Source organism: Chiloscyllium punctatum, chromosome 15, assembly GCF_047496795.1.
Source record: "Chiloscyllium punctatum isolate Juve2018m chromosome 15, sChiPun1.3, whole genome shotgun sequence".
NCBI classification, from domain to species: domain Eukaryota; kingdom Metazoa; phylum Chordata; class Chondrichthyes; order Orectolobiformes; family Hemiscylliidae; genus Chiloscyllium; species Chiloscyllium punctatum.
Window position 1 is genome coordinate 93,746,081 of NC_092753.1, and position 23,743 is coordinate 93,769,823.

General features: G+C 42.7%; 2 long non-coding RNA genes across 26 annotated transcripts in view; one reads left to right on the plus strand and one right to left on the minus strand.

Moving 5' to 3' along the window:
* Positions 1-23,743, minus strand: part of LOC140486508 (uncharacterized) — a 327,762-nt gene that overhangs the window by 274,945 nt on the left and 29,074 nt on the right. For 4 of the 25 annotated variants that reach the window (XR_011962609.1, XR_011962604.1, XR_011962603.1 and 1 more), the window contains exon 1: positions 20,984-21,118. The exons of 5 other annotated variants lie outside the window; for them this stretch is intronic. This is a non-coding gene — a long non-coding RNA (uncharacterized lncRNA). Of the gene's footprint in view, positions 1-6,678; positions 6,797-20,025; positions 20,113-20,983; positions 21,119-21,293; positions 21,420-22,115; positions 22,501-23,743 lie in introns of those variants that run through there. 16 more of the 25 variants (XR_011962607.1, XR_011962602.1, XR_011962605.1 and 13 more) reach the window with 9 other exon arrangements.
* Positions 735-23,082, plus strand: LOC140486509 (uncharacterized). The gene is made up of 3 exons (XR_011962619.1): positions 735-784; positions 4,719-4,858; positions 22,944-23,082. It is a non-coding gene; the product is annotated as an uncharacterized lncRNA (long non-coding RNA).

Below are 23,743 nucleotides of genomic sequence, written 5' to 3' on the forward strand. Positions count from 1 at the left end.
TTCTGAAAGAAATCCTGCTCATGCATAGTCAGATTCTTATTTCTGTTTGTGCCTGTTTTCATTCTCAGGCCATTCAGACAATAGGTTCTATATTAGGGTCTATTGAAAGAGCTGTCTACTTAATCCCCCTGTGTTTTTTTTCTCTCTCTAACAACCCTGCAATTCTCACCCCTGTTAAGTATTGATCAAATTCCTTGTTTTGAAAGTCAATCCTGAATCTGTTTCCCTCACTCTATCAGATCATAAGAGGGAGGAGAACTAGCCTGTGGGGTCTGCTGCACTATTTAGGAGGTCATGGTTGATCTGATAACCCTCAACTTCACTTTCCTGTCTTGTTCCCCATAACCCTTGTGTCCTTTACTGTATAAAAGTCCATCTATCGCCGATAGGCCATAAGATGTAAGAGCAGAAGTAGACCATTAAGCCCATCAAACAGCCCATTCTAGAGAACTGGGCAAGGATTGTTCATTCCATAGCTAGGAATGCAGACCAGAATGACTGGGGCAGCAGAGGTGGGGAACAGTGCTACGAAATAAACCATAATGCTTATTCTGGCCTTCGTTTTTGGCACCATCAAATGTTGTATCAGTGTTGGACTGTTGTGATTGTTGTGTGATGTTTAACCTTGTACGCCCATTCCAACACCGGCATCTCCAAATCATGTTGTTGCAGCTCATTTGTATGATAAACCATGATGGGTCTCTGAGAATACCCTTCAGCAGTATAAGCAACACCTCGTCATCCTCTGAAGGCAGCCCATTCAGGACCAAGGATACAATTTGAGGTCAGTGCCGAGCTCTGTGCAGCCGTCAGTAAGATCTAGCCTGGGGGAGTTTGAGGCTGAGGTTTGGAAGGGGAGGAATGTGAATGGATTGCATGGCTGGTGAGGGTGTGTTGAAGAATGAAGAGGGTGTTGCAGGTAGGCTGTCAAAGGCCATCAGGTGTATTGAGGGACAGTGAAAAGTAACACTTGCTCGATCCATAGGAAGGTAAACGAAAGGAACAAAATACTGGAGGTCCTCTGCACTCTGGGCAGCATCTGTGGAGAGAGAAAAGCACAATGTTTTGAGTCTGATATGACTCTTCAGAATCATATCAGAACTTGCAATGTTACTTTTGTCTTTCTCTCATTATAAATGCTGTCATCCCATTCTGAGTTTGTTTCAGATTTCCAGCATCCACAGTATTTTGCTTTTAAGTTGTTGTGGGAGAAATGAGTTTGAGTTCATGGGACATTGCCACTAATGCTGGGGCAGGAGGGAGCTATTCTACTGGGACAGTCTCCACCTGAAACCTGCTGGAACCAGAGTCCTTATGAATCACATAACTAGGGCTATGGCTGGGGCTTTAAGCTAAATTGGTGGGAGGGGAAATGGATTCAGTTGTGCATGGAAATTTATGGGAAAAATTAAAGAGAGTGTGGACTCAGCAGAGGTTATTAAAGTTTCCAGAACAAGCTGCAGAACTAAATATGGAAAGAATCATGAATCTAACTGCAGCACAGCAGATAAGGGAGCAACTGAGAAAGACAGCAAGTTCTGGAGTAGAGTGGTGCTGGAAAAGCACCACCCTCCTCTCATTTATCTCTCCACCTTTCAGGCATTCTGCCTGTATTCCAGACGAAGGGCTTTTGCCCGAAACATTGATTTTCCTGCTCCTCTGCCTGAACTGCTGTGCTTTTCCAGCATCACTCTACTCCAGAATCTGGTTTCCAGCATCTGCAGTCATTGTTCTTACCTGAGAAGGACAGCAGTCAATGCAGGACTGAGGGTGTTATGGTTAAATGCACACAGTGTATGAAACAAGGTAAATTAGTTTGTAATACAACTTGAAATTGGCAGGTGGGATGTTGTAGATATTAGACTGCAAGAGGATCAGGGCTAGGAAATAAGGATACGAGCCCTGTCAAATGGACAGGGGACATGGTTGTCTTGTTAGTAAGAAATGAAATCAATAGTGAGAAGTGATATGAAGTCAGAAGGCATAGAATCTATGTGGGTCAAATTGAAGTGGTGAAAAGACCCTGGTGGGAGTTACATACAGGGATCCAAGCAATAATTGGAATTTGGGGAAGAAAATAAATTAGGAGATAGAAAAGGTATGTAAGAAAGTCACTATTACAATAATCATTGGAGGACTTCAATATGCAGAGGTACTGGGAAAATCAGGTTGGTAGCAGATCTCAAGAAAAGGAATTTGTGGAATGTCTACGAGATGGTTTGGAGTACCTTGTGATAGAGCCCACCAAGGAACAGGAAATTCTGGATTTGGTGATGTGTAATGAGGCAGACTTGATCAGGGAGCTTAGGGTGAAGGGACCCCTAGGGATCTGTGACCATAATATGATAGACTTCACCCTGCAGTTTGAGAGGGAGCACCTGGAATCAGATGAAACAATATTACAATTGAGTAAAGGTAAGTACAAAGACATGAGGGAGGAGCTGGCCAGAGTTGATTGGAAGGGGAACTGAGCAGGGAAGATGGTGAAGCAGCAATGGCAGGAGTTTCTGGGGGTAGTTCAGATGCACAGCAGAAAATCATCACAAGGAAGAAGAAACATATTAAGGTGAGGATAAGGCAACCACGGCTGCCAAGGGAAGTCAGGATCAGCATAAAAGCATATAATGTGGTAAACATTAGTGGGAAGCCTTTAAAAGCCAGATGATAACTTTCATTTTTTAATTGAAGAAAATGAAATGAGGGTAAGTAGGCTAATAATATAAAAGATTGTAAGAGTTTTTTAGATACAAAAGAGAGGCAAGATTGAACATTGTACTAATGAAAAACGAGGCCAGAGAAGTAGTAATGGGAAACAAAGAAATGGTGGAAGAATAAATAGGTACTTTGTGTCTGTTTTCACAGTGAAAGACACAGTAGCATAGCAGAACATAGAGTCAGAGGGCAGAGGCAAGTGTGGTGGTTGTCACTAAGGAGGTGCAGGGAAAGCTGAAAGGTCTGAAGGTGGATAAATCACCCCAACCAGATGGACTACCAGAGTTCTGGAGGAGATACCTGAAAAGATTGTAGAGGCATTAATGGTAATCTTTCAGGAACACTGCAGTCAGGAAGGATCCCAGAGGACGAGAAAATGGTTAATATAACAAAAACAGAACCTGCTGAGCTTTTTCAGCAACTTTGACAGCATCTGTGAAGAGAAATCTGAGTTAACGTTTCAGTCTAGTGACCCTGAAGGGGTCTCTCTCTCTCTTCTCCTTTTAAGAACATCTTTAAAACCTTACTCTTGGACAAGGCTTTTGACCATTTAATAAAAAAAGAGCAGGCTGTTTGGCCCCTCAAAAGGATCATGGCTGATACAAAATTCCTCACATCCACTTTTCTCTCCTATCCCCATCACCACTGATTCCCTGACTGATCAATCTATCTCAACCTTAAATATACACAAGGTCTCTACCTCGAAGCTCTCTGTGGCAAGAAATTCCAAAGATACTCAACCCTCAGAAGAAATTCCTCCTCATCTCAGTCTTAACTTGGTGTAACTCTTATTGTGAAACTAAATTCTCTGGCTCAAGACTGTCCCATGAGGGGAACCACTCCCTTGGTATTTACCCAGTCAAGCCCCTTAAGAATACTATATATTTCAATGAGATCACCTCTCATTCTTTCAAACTCCAATGAGTAGAGTCCCAACCTGTTAAATCTTTGCTTATAAGACAATCCCTTCAAACTGGCGATCATACTAGTGAATCTTCTCTGAACTGCCTCCAACAACATAACATCTAATATGTGATTCAATGTCAAATTTAGTCTCTTAATGTTCCAATGAAACACTATGGGATGTTTTACTATAATGAAGGTTCTGTTTACGTGCAAATTGCTTTTAGAACTATGTATAAATTTACAGTGCAAATATTGGTCTTTTAGCCCATCATATCTGTGCAAGCTGACTCTGTTTTCAGCCCTCACAGGTTATGGCACTCAAGCATATACTTAAGGTAATAAGGACTATGAAACCCCATAGGATACAAATTGATGCACTCACTGATGCACTCTCTGTTTGATCTCCCTGAGCCACTCTTCCTTGGATTCCATTGTCTTTTACTTTTCACTGTGAAGACTGACACAAAGTACCTATTCAGTTCCTCCACCATTTCTTTTCTAATAAATCTCCCATGTGGGACCTTGTCAAAACCCTTGCTAAAATCCAGGTCCCCTATATAAATGTGCTACTCTCATCAATCTTCTGATCTGTTCCCTCCCCAAAAGGTTCAATCATATTCGACGCAATCTTCTTGCTGCCGTGTCTTTGACTAAGACATGACTTTCAAAATGGTAGTTTATACAGCCCCTCAAAATGTTAAGTAATTATTTTCCTACCATTGAGGCTAGGGCAATGGCCTGTAATTGCTTGGTCTAATCCTTCCTCCCTTTTTAAACACCAGAGCAATGTTCCTAGCTGTTGCTTTGGCAACATGGACTCATTTCTACTCTAAAGATTCAGCCATTTCTTGATGAAGCAAGCATGTTGAATAATATTTGGGTCATGGGTAAGTCTGGATGATAAATGAGGCATTTCTGTTTAGAAAGAGAGAGAAACATAGGCCATTGCACTATCCGTAAAATTGAGAAAGGTGAACAAGGCTGTGATGTGAATGGAAAGAGAAAGAGAGCATGGTTGTGGTGGAGAATGACTAAAGGACAATCTGTTGCAAATAATCAGAAATGACCCCAAGATAACACTTTCACCTCTTAATCTCTAGGTGATGGGGGAGTGTCAAGTCTCACTTGAACAAATAATCACAGCTGACACTTCACTGCAGCACTGTTGGGAAAAGGTATTACCTAGCCTCTCCGCTTCATCTTAAAAAACAATCCCATCACACTATTGGAAGAGAAGAAGGTAAGTTTGATTTAGTGTCCTGGCTATTATTTATCCTTCAATCAACATCCGATCACCACCTCATTACTGTTTATGAGACTTTGCTGTGTGTAAATTGGTTGGTTATCATAGGTCGTACTATACAACATTGACCACACTTCAAAATACTTGGTTGATTGTAAAGTGATTTGGGACTGTCTGCGAGCTGAACAGTACTACAAAAATGCAAGGTCGTCTTGCATTTTATACAGAAGTGTTACAAAACTCTCCTGAGATAGGAGAAGTATTCACGTTTTCACAACCTTGGCTTTCACATGGAGCCTAGAGTCACTGGGGAGATAAGTATTCAGGCACAAGGGTAGAAACTAAACTCTTTGATTGCAGCTTTAGTGTTAGGGTGATGCCCGTTCAAGTCAGGGCACAAAGATGACTTCAGTTGTTAACAGGCAAGGGAAGGATAGAGAAAATGTCAAACAGAGATGATAGTTCATTTTGGTGAATCATGTAGCAAGCACACTGAAAGTTGTAAAAGCGGTCACTGACTCATTGAAGGTTGCAAAAGTATCTAGATATGTTTTTCAGTTCTTCTCCAATAAAAATAAGGCTTACATTTATACAGCACTGTTTAATATTTCAGGATGTCTCACAGTGCTTTAATAAGGAACAGAAGTTGTGGGAAAAGCCTGGCAGGTTAAAACTGAGGAAGGGTCACTGGACCCGAAATGTTAACTTTGATTTCTCTTTACAGATGCTGCCAAACCTGCCAAGCTCTACCAGCCACTTCTATTTTTTGTTTCTCATTTAAAGCATCTGCAGTTCTTTCGGTTTTTATTTAGTACTTTTAATGAAGTGGAGTGAAACAGGGCATGCTGCCATCATAAGAAACATAGGAACAGAAGGAGACCATTCAGACCCTGTTCCATCATTTAGTTAGTCCATTACTGATCTTTCAACACAACATCTTCCTGCCTTATTTCCAGATTTGCTGATTGCTGGGGTGTCCAAAAACATATCAACCTTTGTCTTGAATTTACTCAACAACCAAACATTTTGCAGTAGAGAATTCTGAAGATTCACAGCACAAATCAATAAGCGAAACAAGAGTTTGGGGGAAGAGGCAGGACGGTGTAGTTGAGGGCTTTCAGATCAGCCATGACCTGGATTGAATGGTGGAGCAGACTCGAAAGGCTGAACAGCCTTCGTCTGCTTCTCCATCTTGTGGTCTTACTTTAAATCAAAGGAATTTCTCTTTGTTTTATCCTAAATTCATTAGTTGTCAACTAGCCAGCCAAAAGAAACAGTCTTTCAGCATTTATCCCCTCAAGATTCGCAAAAAATGTATCGGATTCTGCAGCATGGGAAGTAGAGACTCTCGTACGACTTCAGAAGTAGGCGTGGCCATTGAGGGCCATGTCAGGAACCATTTTCTCAAACAAAGAGCAATGGAACACTCTGTCCTCTGAAACAACCAGAGGCTAAGGACTCAATTGAACAAGTCAAAAGTAAGATTGAAGGCTATTTATTTGACAGGCATTTATTATCCATTTCTAATCACATTTGAGAAGTTGGCAATGTGCCACTTTCTGAAAATGCTATCGTCTTTGTGGAGCAGATATTTTCACAGTGTTATTAAAATTAGGAGTCTTGGGATTTGACCCAGTTATATAATAAAAGACCGACGATAGATTTCCAAGTTGGGATGGTGTGTGGCTTGGAGGAGAGCTTGTGGGTGATTCCTTGCATCTGCTGTCCTTGTCCTTTTGGATGGTGCAGCTTGTGGGTTAGGAAGGTTCTTACATATAGTACATGCAGCTGTCACTTTGCTTTGGTGGTGGACTTACTTCAGAGTGTAGAAACCTCAGAGGACAGAAGACCCAATGGTCCATCCATTCTGAACTCATACAATGATGCCTGATGCATCCATATAGATCAATCACATTGCATCATTTCTGGTCTCAGCTTTGTAAAAAAAAAGAAACAGAAGCACGAGAGAATGAACAATATTTGCTAAATGATTACTGAAACTAAGAGATTATAATTATCAGGAAGGATTAAATATAAAGGAGCTCTGATCTCCAGAAAAGAAGATACCAAATAGCCGATATAACAGAGGTCTTTAAAATTATGGAAGAGTTTGATAAGGGCGATGTTTCTGCTAGATGGGAGTGTCCAATACTAAAAGGGCGATCAATATAAGATCAGCACCAATGAGTCCAGTAAGTGGTGAGAATGTGGAACGATGGACATGATCTGCACGAGTATTGTTACAAATTCGATAGACAAATGAGGAAGAGGGAATAAAAGGATATGCATTTGAAAGAGTGGGATGACTTTTCAGATTGAGCATACAGTGTGGACCAATTGTCATCAATGGGTCATTTTAGTGCTGAAGACATTTGTGCGATTCTGTACATCAGCCCCATTGATAGAGTTTCACATCAAATTGGAGACAGCAGGACTCTTTCTGCAAAGATATCAATGAATTAGTTGCACATTTATAATGATCTGGAATTTTTCAAGGCTGACTTTTCTTGCCACTGTCCCACAAATTACCTGATTTGTAGAATTCAATTTTACAACTTGCTAGGGTAAGGCTATAAGTTTCTGATTCCACTGCTCTACCTGATATAGGCTGGGCTCTGAATACACTTCTCAATACTTAGTACTAAGGCTCCGTCAACTCTCTGCTCTGAACATTAATCTTCCTTACAGTTGGTAAGAAGAGCTTGACGATTAAAAACTAATCTGGGGATTTGGATAATAAGTTGGACAATCCCTGACTTTTGTTGAGTGGTGGGAATGGTTTTACTTACTCAGAACTGGGAGGGAGGAATATACATCTCCATCCAACTGTTCTGAAGTTAAATGGTTTTCCTTTCTGATAGTGAACACAAATGGAAAGAGCCAGGTTAGACTTACACCTATATCATCAAATAAGGAAGTCCCCAATGTGACAAGACATGGAGGGAATAATTTGGCTTCTCTGTGTTCATACAATACAGAAAGAGGCCACTCAGCCCATCAGACTAGTGCCAGCTCATTGTAAAACCTGTCCAATTAGCTCTCTGGAGTGTTATTTCCACATAGTCTGGATATGCTTCCCTTTCAAGAGTATCTCCAGATCTCTTTACTAAATCCATTCCCACCATTCCTTCAGCAGCACATCTCACATCACCAGAACAACAAAAAATTGTTTCCTCACATTTGAAATACCTCACGTTCCTCAAATCGCAAAAGAATCAGACAATTGTCTTTAATCTGAACAACGTATCGCCAACACATATACTTCCATTGTGCTTTATTTACTCTAATTTCATTATTATTTTGAGCAGCTTTGAAGCTAAAGTTAATCTATGTCATGGGCAACATGGTGGCTCAGTGGTTAGCACTGCTGCCTTACCGTGCCAGGGATCCAGGTTTGATTCCAGCCACAGGTGACTGTCTGTGTGCAGTTTGCACATTCTTGCTGTGTCTGCATGGGTTTGCTCCAGTTTCCTCCCACAGTTGAAAGATGTATAGACTAGGTGGATTGCCCATGCTAAATTGCCCCATTGTGTCCAGGGATGTGTAGCGTAGGTGGATTTGCCATTGGAAATATGAGGTTGTAGGGCGGTTGGGTCTGGCTGGAATGCTTTTCGGAGGGTCAGTATGGGCTGAATAGCCTGCTTCCACACTTTAGGGATTCTATGTTTTTATTTTAACCTGATGGAATATACGTTTCTTCTTGAGTCAGAGAACTGCAAATTTAACCTGGCTCTTTCCATTTCTGTTCACTCAATAAACGTGAGTATGTTTCAGAATTTATGGGACTTGTATATAGTTGCTGCGATGGAACTAACTACATCTTGTTATCAAAGTCAAAAGACACTTCTGATAAGACTTATTCCTTCCATCCGCCCCCACAAATGACTGAACAGTCCCTTAGACTAGCGTGGGAGGGAGGAATGGTGGCAGCATTGATCATGGTATCATTAATATGCATCATCACAGTTGCCCGATTTAACTAAAATCCCTCATCCTGGTGTGATTCCAACAAATCTCCTCATTCTTATGTGACTTTGATGCCTGAATTCCCAGGTGTACTGTCCCACTACAGACCTGTTACTCAGGGTTGGGTTAAATTGTGGGTTGCTTTCAACCACAGGTCTCACTTCTGGCAACCATTTAGGAATTTTTCCCTATGCCTTCCCACTAATACAAGAGCTCCTTGCAGCCCACTTTGGTGTGCAGCAGGACTGAGTTTCCCAGCACTGACTGTGTCTGTGTATATAACAGGGACTGCGTATCCCAGCACTGATTGTGTGTATTTGTAAAGCAGTATATGTGTGTGTGTGTGTATGCATAGCAGGACTAAGTATTGCAGAACTGACTGTGTTTTGCAGCCTCGTGATGCAGGATAAATGACCAGGGGCACAGAATTCAGGTTAAGGGCAGGATGTGTTAAGGGGATGAGAGGAACAAAAGTTTCACCTAGTGCGTGATGGCAATCTAGAACACATTGCCTATAATGATGGCAGGCGTAACATTGAAGAATTCCATAACATTTCAGAAGTATTCAGGGTGGCACGGTGGTTCAGTGGTTAGCACTGCTGCCTCACAGCACTAGGGTCCTGGGTTCAATTCCGGCCTTGGGCGACTGTCTGTGTGGAGTTTGCACATTCTCCTCGTGTCTGCGTGGGTTTCGGTTTCCTCCCGGTTTCCTCCCACAGTCCAAAAATGTACAAGCCAGGTGAATTGGCCATGCTAAATTGCCCATAATGTTAGGTGCATTAGTCAGAGGGAAATGGGCCTGGGTGGGTTACTCTTTGGAGGGTCGGTGTGGACTTGTTGGACCAAAAGGCCTGTTAACATACTGTAAGGAATCTAATCTAAACAAGCGCATTTGTGATGCCAAGGTATACAAGGCTATGGGCCAAGTTCTGGAAAGTATGATTAGAATAGTTAGATGCTTGTGTTGTGCGGGGTGCAGGTGTGTGTCTGTACAACAGGGCTGAGTACACCGTAACTAAAAGATTGAACTGATTACATATTGAAGCAAATTCCTATTCTCTTTCATTCGTCGTTTAAAATTCCTGAATCGTATCCTTTCTTTCCATCAAATACATTCCAAGCCCACTAGCACAGAGTCTCCATTAAACTCCTATTCCTGATCAAATTTAATAAAAACACTTAGCTCCTCTCTTTAGACGGGATCATGCTTTTCAGAGATGTCTCCCCTGTATTTCATCTCATCTCTGTCTAAAATGTGCGAATCCTTATTCTGACACGATGGTCTCTGCTCCTAGACACTCCCACAAGGAGAAACAGCATCTCTGTGTCGAGTCCCTAAGAATCTTGTGTGTCTCAATAAGTCTTTCCTCATTCCTCTATATTCCAAAGAGTACAGACCCAATATACTCAATGTCTCCTCATACGACAGTCCCTCCACACCCAGGATCAACCTAGTGAACCTTCTGTGGACTGCTTCCGTTGCCAGTATTTCTTTCCTTTGATAAGGGACCCACTATTACTCACAGCTGTGATCTGACTAGTGCCTTATAAAACTTTAGTAAAACCTCCTACATTGTTACTCTATTGCCTTTGAAATAAAGGCCAACATTTCATTGGGCTTTCCTATTAGCTGCTGAACTTGGATGCCAGCTTTTTGTGATTCCTAGGACGAGGACTCCCAGATCCCTCTATTCTGTAGTTTCCTGTAGTTTATTTGACTTGTGGAATTTAAATGCAATTAATAAATATTGAATTGAAAGCTAATCCCAATAATCTGACCATGAAACTGCCATCGGCAGTCACAATAGTGTAGGGGGACGAGCTGAGAATAGTGCACAGGTTGGCGCAACATCAAGGGCCGAAGGACCTGTTCTGCGCTGTATTGTTCTATGTTCTATAAAAATCTGTTGTCCCTTTGCAGTCTGGCCCATGAGTCCAGATCCATAGCAATGTCAATGTGATTGACTGTTAAATTTCCCTCAGAAATGGCCAAGTAAGTTACTCAAATTCAAAGGCAACAAGAGATTGCCAACAAATACTGGTTACACTTACATCTTATGAAAGATTAAGGAAAAAGAATTTCCAAATGTACATTTAAATCCTCGCTCGGTAGTCCTAATCTTTCAGTTTACTGACACATTTTGATAGCTGCTGGTTATTTAACCAGAACCCCACCTCCAAGTTCAACGCCCTGTTCCTACTAACACCATTTCACTCTCCCTATCTGGCTATTCTCTCAGGGTGGTCTGAATCTCCACTTCCTTAAGTCTTAGGGACGCTGTATTTAAAGAATATAAAGATCAACAGGCTAAACTCCCATCACTTGCCTGGATGGGTGCAGCTCCGATGACGTGTGAGGAGCTTGACACCACTCCAAAGCTTCCCATTTGATTAACACCATATATACCATCTTCAACATCAACTCCCTCCACCATTAATGCTCAGTGGCAGCAGTATGCACCATCTACAAGATTCACTGCAGAAATTCACCAAGGCTCTTCACACAGCACCTTCCAAATCCATGACCCCTTCCATCTCGAAAGACAAGAGGTAGAGGTGCATGAAAGCCCACCACCTCCACCCACCAATTCATCCTGACCTGGAAATACATTACCTTTCCATCACTGTCAAAATCCCAGAACACCCTGTCTAAAAGCAGTGTGTATGTACCTGCAACAAGTGGACTGTTGCAGTTCAAGAGCAGTCTCGAGCAATTACTGATTACAATTAATACAGACCTAGCCAATGATGCTCACATCCTGTGAAAGAGATTTTAACGAAAATTCAAACAGAATTGGGTCTTGTTCTGTCTGCTAAAACTTCTCATGGATATTCCAGAATCTCTGTTTTTCTCCCTTGCTGCAAAAAAACTTCTTATCGTCCTCCCTCCAATATCTGCACTCTCACTCCTAAAGACAAATACAAGGAGCTGATGAATGTCTTCTGACTAAGATCAAGATTATTTGGTCAGCTGCTTCAATGACAATCCTACTTTCCTCACAACCACTGCGCTAAACAATCTCTAAAGGTCTGCTTCAGCCATAGACTAGCATCTTCCCCTTCTCTCTCCCAGCTCATCTTATCTATGAGACCCAATTCCTGCTCCTTCAGTCCTACTCCCTCAGCCCTACTTCCACCAAAGAGCTGACCATCCAATGTTCCCTCCTGGTCCTCATATTGGTTTATATTCCAAATGGCTCTCTCACTTCAGATGTATGAATAGGGTAAGTAGGCAAGGTCTTTTCCCTAGGGTGGGTGAGTCCAGGGCACAGGTTTAGGATGAGAGGAGAAAGATTTAAAAGGGACTTAAGGGGCAACTTTTTCATGCAGAGAGTAGTGCGAATGAAGTAGGCTGCCAGAGGAAATGGTAGAGGCTGGTGCAATAACAATATTCAAAAGGCATCTGGATGTGTACATGAACGGGAAGGGTTTAGAGGGATATGGGCCAAGTGCTGGCAAGTGGGACTAGATTAATTTAGGTTATCTAGTCAGCATGGACAAGTTGGACTGAAGGGTCTGTTTCTGTGTTGTACATCTCTATGATTCTATGTTTTCCTATTTTTCTTTAAATTTATCTGGCATCAACCCATCTGCTGAAAAGACAATACCTTTTCCCTGCTCCTTTTACAAATTAGCACCCGTCTTCTACCTCCCTTGCTTCTCTAATATCCTGAGTCTGTTGCCACTTCCACTATCTGTGCTCACCACTCCCGTAATTCTGTGTTAGAATTTCTCCAATTGCGTTTCCAACCCCCATCACAAATCAAAGTCACAAATGACACAGAAGTCACCATTATGTGACTGTGACAGAGGTAAACATTTTCTTCAATCGTTAATTTCATGTGGGCATCATTGGCTAGGCCAACATTTATTGCCCATCTCTAATTGGCCCAGAGAGCAGGTTCATGGGTCTGGAATCACATGTCGGCAAGACCAGGAAGGGGTGACAATCAGCAATGGTTAAATGATTTCCATTTTGCTAGCCGTTCATTTCAGATTTTACTGAATTCCAATTTCATCATTCACCAAAGTGAAATTTGAACCCACGTTCAGTACATTAGCCTGCGGCTCTACGTTGCTAGTTCAGTGACATTATCACAACTCCATCACCTCACATAAAACAAATCTTCTAATTCTTGACCAGTCCACAGCCTTTGACACAACTGACCATGCCACTGGCTCTCTGGTGGATGGAAGTGTTTTCTCTTGTTTCCATTCAAATTATTTAAGTACTGCCGAAGGTAGTGTCCCTAGCATTGGGCCATGTGGCCTGGGTTCAAGACGGTTCTCATAACATCTCTGAACAGGTTGATTAAATATATATGTATAGAGCCTCAGAATAGCTTGTCTTTCAGCTGCTGTACTGTTCGTTCTAGGATCCCAAAGGAACTAGCCTGAACTCCCTCTTGCTCAGCTATGTTCTGCAACGCCATCCAAAAGCAGAGTGTTATTTTTCACACATACACAGAAAGGTGGTAGTGGCCTGGGTATCATCAGTCTCTACACTGTTGCTGACAGCTAATTGACAGGGCTTAGGGGAAGGTAGCTGGAAACACGATAGGTGAACCCTCCAACTCAGCTGTTATCAGACAGCTTATTCTACATTAGCAACAAAAACAGAAATTGCTGGAAAAGCTCAGCAGGTCTGATAGCATCTGTGGAAAGAAATCAGAGTTCATGTTACATGTCCGGTGACCCTTCCTCAGAACTTTATGAGCAAGGGTGACCAGACCTGAAACGTTAACTCTGATTTCTCTCTACAGATGCTGCTAGACTTGTTGAGCTTTTCCAGCAATTTCTGTTTTTGTTCCCAGTTTACAGCATTCACAATTCTTTCTGCTTTTTTCCCCACGTTAGAACTGGGTGAACTGAAATTTCCTCCAGTTAAGTATTGGGAAAATTGATGCCATTGCTTTCATATCCTAATTCAAACGCTGTTCCTGAACGACTGACCCCAATCCTCACTCTGACAATAATCTGAGACTGAATTCATCTCTTCACTACCTTGAGAGAAAGTGAGGTCTGCAGATGCTGGGGAGTCAGAGTCAAAAAGTGTGGTGCTGGAAAAGCACAGCAGGTCAGGCAGCATCCGAGGAGCAGGAGAGTCATAAGTCATTAGGCATAAGTCCTTCATCAGGAATGTGGGAGGGGGAGGGCACCAAAGGGGGTTGAGAGATAAATAGGGGGATGGGGGATGGGGCTAGGGCTTGGGGGAAGGTAGCTGGAAACGCGATAGGTGAACCCTCCAACTCAGCACCACCCTCTTGGCCTGTCCTATTTTTCTTCCCACCTTTCCGTTCTAACCTCCCCACCGACCTATCACAATCACCTCCCACCTGCAACCACCTATTGGTTTTCCCAGCTACCCTTCCTCCAGCCCCACCCACACCCCCCCTATTTATCTCTCAGCCCCCTTCCTCCTCCACATTGCTGACGAAGGGCTTATGCCCAGAATGACTCTCCTGCTCCTCACCTGCTGCGCTTTTCCAGCGCCACACTTTTCAATTCCTCACCACACTGGTATGACACTTAATTTCAAGATGTGCTTCCAACTACTTATTTATATCATCACCAGGGCTACCTATTTCCACCTCTATAAATCACTCTATTGCATCCCTGCCTCAGCTCATCTGCTAGTAAAACACTTACTTATCCTTTTATACTGTGTGATTAAAGTAGTGTGTTTATTAATTTTAAAAAAAGATTTTACCTTTTTTTTAAGTGACACATGGATTTGGTTAAATAATTAACTAGGTCAGACATGACAAAATTATGTTTTTAAATCAATCTGTGGCAGAAAGCAGATGATTAAAGGCCTCCTGGAGGGTGAATGGAAGTTTGTATATATTGTGATATTTCATGACAGGAAAAGAAATGGAATTGATACATTTTCTTCACCAAAAATAAGGCTGGCAAGTTTTTTTCTTAAATTTAGTTAAAAAGCTTTTGAATTCAGTTTAATGAAAGAATTGTTTCTCCCTGAAATAACCAGTTTGTTTAGAGCCAGTTGAGGAACTACGTTCTCTCAATGTAAGAGTTTGAGTTTGTGAAAACTTCCAGACCAAAAGCGGTTGGTTAAACATTTATAATTGGTTAAACCAAGCTGAGGAAGCCTAAGATCTCAGTTGTGAGGCACAAAGAAAGGGTTTTGTATCTCCTCGGGCTAGGACCAAAGAGAAGCTACCAAGTTCTTACATAAAGGGTCGGAGCATAGGAATGCAGTCATGATGCTGCAGTTTTCCAAAGCCCCAGTTAACCCCTATTGTGAGCAGATCTGTGTACCACACCTTAGGAAGGATGTTTATGGCCCTGCAGGGAAGTTAACACAGGTTTACAATGATAATACCTGGACTTCAGGGGTTAAGTTATTAGGACAGATAGGATAATTCAGGTTTTATTCTCCAGAATTTAGAAGATTAAGGGGTGGTCTAATCAAGGTTTTCAAAATACAGTCAGTTCTGCTATAATGTGGTAATTCCACTCTCATGCAATCCTGTGTTATAAGAAAATCGCATAATAGCAGCATAATTTAAATTAATGGGGCTAGAATTGCATTATAACCAATACATGCTTTAAATGTTCATGCTTTAGAAACACTGTATCCCCAATTCATCAATCGCATTACAGTGAATTTGCATTAACAAAACGCATAAAACGACCCATCTAAACAGGGAAAGACAGAATAGGTATTACCACTGGTTGAAGATTCTAGAACCAGAGATCATCATCTAAGAATTAGGGCCAAGTCATTCTACATTCCTAGAGTACTGAGGGTTTGGAACTCTCATCCTCAAATAGCGGTCAATGTGAATTCAATTGTTAACTTTAAATCGGATAGACAATTTTTTATTAAGCAAAGGTATCGGGGAGTATGGACCCAAGGCAGGCTTGTAGAGTTAGGCAACAGATCAGCCATGATCTTATTGAATGGCAAAGCAGACCAAAGGGCTGAATAGTCTACTCAGTTTCCTATTTGATTGAGAAATGAATTTCCCTGGATTTTAACTAAGTGCAAATTGATGCTGCTGGGGAATAAATGGAATTTTGTTTTGCCAGGCATTTGAAATCATTTAGATTGTGTTCTATGCAGATAGTAGGTTTGTTTTAGTTCATTGTTCTTTTCCTAATAAACTTCTGTTTTCCTGTTAAAACCAAATTCTGCAGCCTTTGCTCGCTTTTGTTTCAGTGAAAGATCACCTCAGTAATTGGAACAAAAATTTAAAATATGGATCCATCAGGGCCAGATTTCATTTTGGGATCTGACTTGTTCAGTAGTAACATTCCCCAAACTCAATAAATATAACATTCCTAGCTCTTCTCCTACATTCTACACTCAAAGTTCCAGTAATCCAAAGCCTACTGATAGTATCTTAGCTTATATCAAGTGATAGTCACCCATCATCCCTATGCATGCTGACCCAGATTGAATGCTATCCAGAAAACATTTTTAAAAGCCTTGTTCTTATTTTCACATTCCACTACAGCCTCATCCCTTTGAGTCTTTGTAATGTCCAATGACTCTTTAAGATATCTGACCGTCTCTAATTCTGGTTTCTTGTATTTCCTTGATTTTGATCACCCTACTATTGATGGTTGTACCTTTAGCTGCTGAGGCTCCAAGCTCTGCAACCCCATCCCTAAAGCTGTCTGCTCTCTTTCACCTTTAAAGACCCTCCTCAATACATAATTGCCACCATCTGTTTGATCATCTGACCTATTATCTCTTACGTGGTTTGGTGTTATATATTGTTTAGTGCAGCTCCTGTGAATCATTAGATTACTTACAGTGTGGAAACAGGCCCTTCGGCCCAACAAGTCCACACCAACCCGCTGAAAAGCAACCCACTCAGACCCACTCCCCTACATTTACCCCTTCATCTAACACTATGGGCAATTTAGCATGGCCAATTCACCATGCTGCCCACAAATCATGTTGGAATATTTTAGAAACACCGAAACTAGGAGGAGGAGTAGGCCACTCAGCCCTTCACGACTGCTCCACGATTCGCTATGATCATGGCTGGTCCTCTATCTCCACATCGTGGTCCTGCTTTCTCTCCATATCTCACAATGTCTTTAATCCCTAAAACTCTATCCATCTCTTTCTTGAATATACTCAGTGACCCAGTCTTGCCAGCGTTCCGTGACAGAGAATTCCCCAAATTGATGTCCCTCTGAGTAAAGAAATGTTTCCTCGTCTCCTTAAATGGCCTATCCCATTATCCTGAGACAGTGACCTCTAGTTCTACAGTTCCCAGCCAGGGAAAAACATCCTCCCTGTATTTAGTTTGTCTAGTCTTGGTCGAATTTTATACATTTCAATCAGATCCCCTCTCATCCTTCTCAACTCTAGTGAATACAGCCCCAATCAAACTGATCTCCATTCATACAACAGTCCTGCCATCCTGGTCTTAGCCTTGTCAATCCCCACTGCACCCCCTCGAGGGAAAGTATATTTTCTCTTAGCTAAAGAAACAGAAACTGCGTGTAATGTTTCAGGTAGTGTCTCACCATGCACTGTATAAATGCATTAAAACATCTCTACTTCTGAACGCAAATTCCCTTGCAATGAAGGCCAGTATATCATTTGCCTTCTTAATTGCTTAGAATCATAGAATCTCGACTGTATCGAGGCCATTCAGCCCATCAAGACCACAGTGACATTCTGAAGAGCATCCCAGCTGGGCCCACCCCATCTCTGTAACCCTATATTCCCTATGGCTAATCCACACAGCCTGCACATCCCTGCACACTATGGGCAAATTAGTGCAGTCAATCCATCTAACCTACACATCTTTGAACTATGGAAGGGAACTGGAGCCCCCAGAGGGAACCCACGCAGACATGGGGAAAACGTGCAAACTCCACACAGAGAGTTGCCCAAGGCTGGAATCAAACCCAGGTCCCTGGCACTGGGAGGCAGCAGTGTTAACCACTATGCCATGCTTACTGCAACTGCCTATTTACTTTCAATATGTGGTGTACAAAGACACCCACATCCCTTGATATATCAACACTTCCCAATATACCACCACTTAAATAATATTCTTCCTTTCCATTTTGGATACTGAAGTGCATAAATTCACATTTACTCACATTATGCTGCATCTGTGATTTATTTGCCCACTCACTCAATTTGGAGAAAGTGAGGTCCGCAGATGCTGGACAGTCAGAATTGAAAAGTGTGGCACTGGAAGCATCCGAGGTCAGGCAGCATCCGAGGAGCAAGAGAATCAATGTTTTGGGCATAAGCCCGTCATCACTCACTTAATTTGCCTAAATCACATTGGAGGTCCCTTGTGTCCTCTTCATAACTCACAATCCCACCCAGTTTTGTGTCATCAGCAAACCTGTAAATATTATATTTGGTTCTCTCATCCAAGTCCCTTGTACACATCACTAATGTCTGAGACTTGAGGACTGATCTTTGTGGTACCTGACCAGTCACTGCCTGCCACTTGAGAAAAGACTCATATTCTCACTCTTTGTTTCCAATCTGTCAGCCAATTCTCAACCAATGCCTTTATATTACCCCCAATCCCATGTGCTTTTGATTTTATCCTCAAACCTGTTAAGTTGGATCTTATTAAAAACTTTCCTGAAATCTAAATACTTCACATCCACAAGTTCTCCTTTATCTATTCTAGTTACATACTCAAACATCTCCAGTGGATTAGTTAAACTTGCATAAATCCATGTTGACTTTATTCAATCCTATTAACGCTTTCCAAGAATTCTGTTGCCACATCTTTTATAACAAACTTTAACAGATTCCCCATTATTGATTTTAGACTATGAATCCCTTAATACTTAATTTTTTCTCTCCCTCCTTTTTTTAAATAGTGGGGTTGCATTTGCCACCATATTAAAAGCATTATATAAATATAAGCTGTTGTTTTACTTGTCACCTTGATAGCGCACTTCGCAAGCATTTGTTTACAAGGCTTCATGATTGAATGCAAAGACTTCTGAGAACATTAAAAAGTAATTACACCTAATAAACTAATCTCTTCTCAATTAGTGAGTTCCTAATGATCCAACTAAATACCTTCTCATTGAATTCCTCAGCCCCACCAACCCACTGCTCAGCCTATTCTTTAGAATTACCTCTCCTAGGTCTCCCTCAGTTCCATCTCCCCACCATGTTCCTTAGTCTCCAAACTCTCTGTAAACACATTGTAATCACTGTAATCACTGACGCTCACTTATACACCAGTGTCCTTCATGGGAACCTATTTCACAATTTCACTGTGTCTGGCTTTGAATTCTGACATCCTACTCATCGTCATGGAGTGATAGATTCATACAGCACGGAAACAGGTCCTTCGGCCCAACTCGTCCAAATTGACCAGGCTTTCTAAACTGAACTAGTTCCATTTGTCTGTATTTGGCCCATACCCCTCTAAACATTTTCTACCCTAGTACCTGTTAAATCTTGTAATTGTATTCATCCCCACCACCTCTTCTGGCAGCTCTTCCAATATAGACAACACCTTTTGTGTGAAAAAGTTGCTCCTCAGGTCCCTTTTCCCATCTCAACTTCAACCTCTGCCCCCTAGTTTTAGGCTCCTCTATCCTGGGAAAAAGACTTTGGCTATTCATCTTATCTATGCCCCTCATGCTTTTATAAGCCTGTATAAGGTCACCCCTCAGCCTCGAACACTTCAGAGAAAAATGTCCCAGCCTTTCCAGTCTCTCCTTATAATTCAAACCTTCCCATCTCGGTAACATCCTTTTATATCTACTTTGTGCCTTTTCCAGTTTAATAACATCCATCCCTTATCAGAACAACCACAAATGTACGCACCTAAAATGCGACTTTACTGTTGTCTTATATAGCTGCACAAAATAAGTTAAAAAGGATCAATTTTGTTCAGTTCTATTCATAACATTGAAAATTATGACGACCTCACTTGTATTTCTCAAAGTAATCATATGCAACCTTTTGAAATGGTCCTTTCAGTGTATGTCTGGTAATATTCTTCCAATGTGAGAGACCAGTGTCTTAGTAACTTTGTATCACAGAAAACATTTTCTCAAACACTCCATGACTAACTGTTAAGATTAATATGCAATGGAGTCATGGGGTTTGGAACCATGCTGACATAGGTGGAGTCACTGATAGCTGGTTATAGAATATTCTGGAAGGCCTCTGAGCAGAGCTGATCCATTCAAAACAAAAAAAAGCAATAACTTACATTGATAGAATGCCTTTCATAATGTAGCACTGAACAACCTCTGGGTCAATTGGCCGAAAACTTGGACTGGAGAACTTTAAGATGTGGCTTAAAGATGTGGGGGTGAAAGAGGGAGAGAGAGAGAGAGTGGCGGGGGGAGACAGTGGCGGGGGGCAGAGTGGGGAAAATAGAAAGTGGGGGGAGAGAAAGTAGTGGTTAAGACAGTGGGGGGGAGAGAGATTGGGGGGGCAGAGTGTGGGGGACAGAGAAAGTAGGGATAGAGAGATTGGGGGGGAGAGAGAGAGAGGAGGGGAGAGAGAGAGAGTTGGGGGGAGAGAGAGTTGGAGGGAGAGTGGATAGAAGAGAGAGTGGAAGACAGAGAGCGGAGGGGGAGAAAGTGGGTGGAAGAGAGAGAGTGGGGGGGGAAGAGAGAGTGAGAGAAAGAGTGAGTGAGAGAGAGTGGGCAGGAGAGTGAGAGAGAGAGAATGAGGGAGAGAGTGAGTTAGAGTAAGAGAGTGGGGGGGAAGTGAGAGAGAGTGGGGGAGAGAGAGGGGAGAGTGAGTGAGAGAGAGAGAGAGCGAGAGAGAGAGAGAGGGAGGGAGGGAAGAGTACAGGTCACTGATTTCTTTATGAGCCGCAGCAGATATTTTTCTCCGCAACCACCCCCCGCCCCCCACCCCCACCCCCCCCCCCCCCCCCACCCCCCCAACGTCTCTTTCAAACTTGACCACACACTTTTTCTCTCTGTTAAATTATTAATTATGTTTTAAGTGCTATGAGCTAAACTGATTCGAAAGTGGGTGGTGAAGGCGGGGGGCCGGGGTGGGGGGGGGGGTGTTTAAACAAAAACAAAAGGACAACAGAAAGGAAAAATAAAGAGCAAGGCAGCTTTGCTAAAGTTGCAGAGCGGGAGGCCAAAACCAGGCTCCCTTGCTGTTTTCGGTTAACCCCGCTGATGTCTGTGTTTCCCAGCACTGACCTCAAAATGGCCACTGGTGCCTCAGGAGCGTTATAGTCGCTTGTCTGGAACAGCTGAACCACAATCTCGATCACCAGCTTCTCCGTTCTCAGCCAGAGAGGGATCAGAGGGATGGGGGGAGTGGTGGGGTGTGGGGGCAGAGTGGGGGGGGAGGAGGGGGGGGGCCACTGGGAATGAAAAGCGAGACAGAGAAAAAAATTCCCTCACAACATGCTCGCAACCCATACACGATTCACGGCCGGAGGGATTGGCTGAAATTTCAGCAAGTTAACCCCATGTAATACTCTTTCAACCAAATTAAATTCATTACCATATGAAAATGTGACCAAATTGAAAACACGTTCAAAACTTGAAAAGAAATGGCTTTTGCATTTTTAAAGCATTTTGCGTGTACAGATATAAAAGAGAAAATGAGATGGGAGCTTTGCAGCTCATAATTCAGCAGACACAAAGGACATTCTACATGAGTTCAGAAAGCAGAACGGAACACCGCCCCCCACCCCCCGCCCCCCCCCCCCCCCCCCCACCCCCCCTCCCTCCACCCCAACCCCCGCGGGAGCTGACCCACAAATGGCCAGGAATTCAAACACAAAGCTGCCTGTTCATAACCGGTCTGCCATTTCTCTCAGAAGGCAAGGAGCTGGGCCAAGATGGAGAGCAAAGTATCTGCCAAAGAAACTAACCGGATCCTGTAGCTGTAGTGGGCGGAGAGAAAGCGAGAGAGAGAGAGAGAGAGAGAGACAGTGTGTGAGTGAGTGAGAGAGAAAGGGGGATAAATTAGATGATGGGGCAAGGATGGGGTCGGTGGGGTGGGTGCTCGGCTAAGCAGAAAGAAAGTGAGGACGGTGTTTGTGGACGGAGAGCTGGCAAAATAAGGAGAAACGAGAACCTTGTAATCTGTGCGGAGACTCATTCATCGACTTGTATTTCGAATAAGCACACGAGACTTTAACTGAATAAAATATTCTGCTGGGATTTAAGGTTTATCTGAGATGCACCAAAAGGGAAACACAGTACAGCCAAAAAACTTTTAAATCTGCTGCATGCTAATCCTCGATTTAAAAAAAAGAACGCATAGTTCAAATCGTCATTGGAGAAGAAAATAAAGATTTCTTTTTGTTGTCTTACTCACAAGTTCCAGTTACTGCTGTGTGGAAGTCAGAGGAAGTGCTGAAAGTTTTTTTTTGTTTTGTCCTTCTGGATTGAGGCTCTTTTCCATGAATTCCTATCACTGTACGATTCTTACACTGTGAATAAAAAAAATCACCTCAGCCTCAGGCATCCAACCCTAAAAGAGTAAACGCTTTGAGGGAATCGTCGAAAGGCAAAAGGGATTTTTTTTTGTTGATGTCTTTTATATATATATATAAAGAGGAGGATGGCCTGTTCACTTCAGTTCTGAACGTTTAGCAACACGAGAAATCAGAGTGTATGTGTGGGTTTGTGTGTGTGTGTGCGCGCGCGCTGGTCTCAATTAAAGGAGCTATCGGTACTAGGCTTGGAAGACGAAAGGAGGTGGGAAGAGAGAGGGAGGGATGGAGGGAGGAGGAGGAGGGGAATGGTGGTGGGAGGGGGGAGGTGGGGGAACAGAGAATGGGACTCAAACCAGGAAAACTAATAGTCTATGCATAATCAAAACTCATGGAACTTCCTGCCTTTCTCCCGCCTAAGCTCGGCTGCGTTTTTTTTTTGCACAGTACATTGGAATGTTTTCGCTTGGCTGGAGAGGCCCAGGGAGAGATCTACCCAGACAAGCCTTTCTGAATCAATTAACCTGCAGTCATTATTTGTGACATAAGGTCACCCTTAAGTCAAAGAAAGAGAGAGAGAGTGTGTCTGTGTCCGTGTATGTGTGTGCAGGGAGGGAGGGAGTGGAACGTTCCAAAGTTATGCAACTTTAACCTGTTTTCCTTTCTTCTTTTGAAAAGAAAATGCCACTTATATCTTTATTCTCATTTAGCGATGTCCAGAGAAAAACCTGCAGACCCATTCGCCTCAGCCAAACCCGACGATAGTTTCACAAGGAGGCCTCCTGTCTCAGGAATTTGGGAAAGGGTCCTCCTTTCCGCAGCCAACAGCAAGACGGTTGTGCAGAGGGTGTAATTGTTAAGAGGGGGTTGGCGATGGGGTGGGGGCGGGGGGGTGCGTGGATAGGATTGGGGAGGTGGGGCGAGCGGGAGAGGGGAGGGGTTTTGGGGTCAGAGGCCACTTCTTGATGTTACAGCTCTCCTCCACCAATTTGGATTTTTGCTGCATTCCCTGATCGTCGTTGCCTTTCCCTTTTTAAAAATAAATATTCACCCTAGTTTTCATGGGAACTGATTAACCCTCTCATTGCTGCAGCTGCAGACGAGTTTGTTCAAACTGAAAATGTAACATCTATCACGATCCAGTCAAATAGTTAAAAAAAAGTAACACTTCAGAACCAGTCGCTTTGCATCAACTTTCAGCAAATACACATTAACCCTTTCAAGGCCTCAGGCTCTCAGGTGGTCAAATTCCCCACTGTGAAAAGCCAGAGAGAGGAGGAGATGTCTTCAGATCTTGAAGTGTTGCAGTGAGAAAATCATGAGCCATTGCAACTGGCTAGAATGCTCTGGAACATTCCCAAGAAGATGGCTGACTTATGATCTCTTCCTCCTGCATCAGATAATTCACTTTACCACGGAGGGTGGTGCTCTAGCCTATTGGATAAAACTCAAGGCCTCAACTTCTATGATTGAACATTAAATGTAATTGAAGAGCATATTTCAAAATAGG